This window comes from Humulus lupulus, chromosome 1 (genome assembly GCF_963169125.1).
Source record: "Humulus lupulus chromosome 1, drHumLupu1.1, whole genome shotgun sequence".
NCBI classification, from domain to species: Eukaryota; Viridiplantae; Streptophyta; class Magnoliopsida; order Rosales; family Cannabaceae; genus Humulus; species Humulus lupulus.
The window spans coordinates 32423350-32425633 of record NC_084793.1 but is presented as its reverse complement, the minus strand read 5'-3'; the positions used below and the strand labels follow the sequence as shown (position 1 = coordinate 32425633).

The 2284-nt window shown below is 37.1% G+C and overlaps 1 non-coding gene across 1 annotated transcript; it reads left to right on the top strand.

Annotated features, from left to right (window-relative positions):
• Nucleotides 1-1688: 1688 nt before the first annotated feature.
• LOC133813560 (small nucleolar RNA R71) lies at nucleotides 1689-1795 on the top strand. Its single transcript, XR_009884569.1, has one exon. It is a non-coding gene; the product is annotated as a small nucleolar RNA R71 (small nucleolar RNA).
• The last annotated feature ends 489 nt before the right edge of the window (nucleotides 1796-2284 follow it).

The window sequence follows — 2284 nt, the reverse complement described above, 5'->3', positions numbered from 1 at the left end:
TTGAAGGAAGTGGAGGTGCTCTGTTTTTCTGCTGCCTAAAGCTTCTTAAGGAGATGTATAACCTTTAGGTCAAAAGACCAAAATGCCCCTAGACCAATAACTTGCATTCTGAGATCGTCTCATGTCGAATGGCTCGAACAAATCCACATATAATGTGGTAATAATTCACCCACGTGCATGAAAATACACAATTATGCCCTCAATGAGCCAAATTACCAAAATGCCCTTATAATTAAAAATGGACCCATATGCATGCATTTATCATCATATTGTAATATCATTCACATAACACATGCATATAATCAATAATGGCATAATAAATCAATTATGGCCCTCCCAGCCTCCTAATCAAGGTCCTAAACCTTATTAGGAATTTTGGTGCATTACACAAACCAAGTCTTTTAAATACAGACAACGACGTTAAATTTATATGTGCACCTAAATCACATAAAGCTCTCCCACAATGAAAGTTTCCAATAGTGCAAGGTATAGTAAAACTGTCTGGATCTCTTAACTTTTGAGGAAGCTTCTTTTCAATAATTGCACTACACTCTTTAGTTAATGCAACAGTTTCATAATCCTCCATTTTTCTCTTATTAGACAATATCTCCTTCATAAACTTCACATAACTAGGCATTTGTTATAAAGCCTCCACAAATGGGATGTTAATATGAAGTTTCTTAAATACTTCAAGGAATTTGGAGAATTGTTTGTCAAGACCCGCCTTTCGAAATCGGTTAGGATATGGATTTTTTGGTGTGGGCTCTGAATATTTTGGTTTTTCTGGTTTTGGAAGGTCTTTAGTAACCTCCTCTTGAATCAGACTAGTAACTTGTTGTTTCTCTGTATTCCTCCTTTTCTCTTCCACTGTAGGTCCATCATACTCAATCCCATTCCTCAAAGTGACTGCTTAACATTGTTCTTTAGGATTTACCTCTGTGGAACTAGGCAAATTTCCTTGTTGTCTACTAGAAAACAATTGAGTCAATTGACATATTTGTGTCTCCAAACTTCTAATGGAAGACCTTATCTCTGTCATGAATTGATTTAATTGGTCTGGCTGAATTGTTGGTGGGTTCATTTGAGGAGGTTGTGGAAGATATGGACGTGGGTTTGGATCATAATATGGTCTAGCATGTAATCCATAAGTTGGTTGTTGAGGTGGGTACTGTGGATATTGTGGTTGTAACCCTTGATTATTTTTCCAAGACAAATTAGGATGATTTTTCCAGGCAGGTGTATAGGAATTTGAGTTAGTATTGGGTGCAGGTCTTGAAAAATTACCTATAACCTATGCTTGTTCCAAGGGCATATTGTTTACATATGTTGAGCAACTAGCTGTGCTCGGGCATTGTTCATATGATTGAGGTCCTCCACAAATCTCACAACTCATGATATTCTATACTTGTATTGCTTTTGCGGTGAGATTAGTTTGCTGCAGTTGTTTGGTTAGAGATGTTACTTGAGTGGTCAATAGCGCTATTGGATCAACTTCTAAGACTCCCGCTACTTTCTTATCATCTCGCTCAGTAAGCCAATTATAATTATTCATAGCCATCTCTTCCAACAGCTCGTATGCTTCATTCACACTTTTTCTCATAAACGCCCCTCCTGATGCTACATCTATTATCGTTCTTGTATTTCCTCCCAAACCATTGTAAATAGTATGAACTAACAACCACTTCTCTATTCCATGATGTGGGCATCTCCTTTGCAATTCCTTAAATCGTTCCCATGCATCATACAAAGACTCCCCATCCATTTGATGGAATTTGTTAATCTCTCCTCTAATTCTGGCTGACTTGGTAGGAGGAAAATATTTACCAAGAAACTTCTGAGCCAAATCTTCCCAAGTAAGTATAGATTTGGCTTGTAATGAATTCAACCAACTCTTAGCTCTGTCCCTTAGTGAAAATGGGAATAGTCTCAATCGTACAGCATCATTACTCAACCCATTCATTTTAAATGTCGCACATAACTTCAAAAAGTTTTTGATATGTAGATTTGGATCCTCATTCGGTAACCCCCAAATTGTACACAATTTTGCATCATCTGAATAATTGAGGGTTTGATCTCAAAATTATTAGCCTCAACAGTTGGAGGACGAATGCTTGAATGTATCCCCGTAACAGTAGGGAGTACATAATTCCTTAATGGTAGATCAACTTTAGCTGCATTACCCATATTTGCATTATTGTTGACAACATTATTTGTGTTCTCAGCCATGGTAAAGTCCAGCCTTTTCTTTATCTTGCGATTCTTTCTACACGTTTTCTCAATTTCA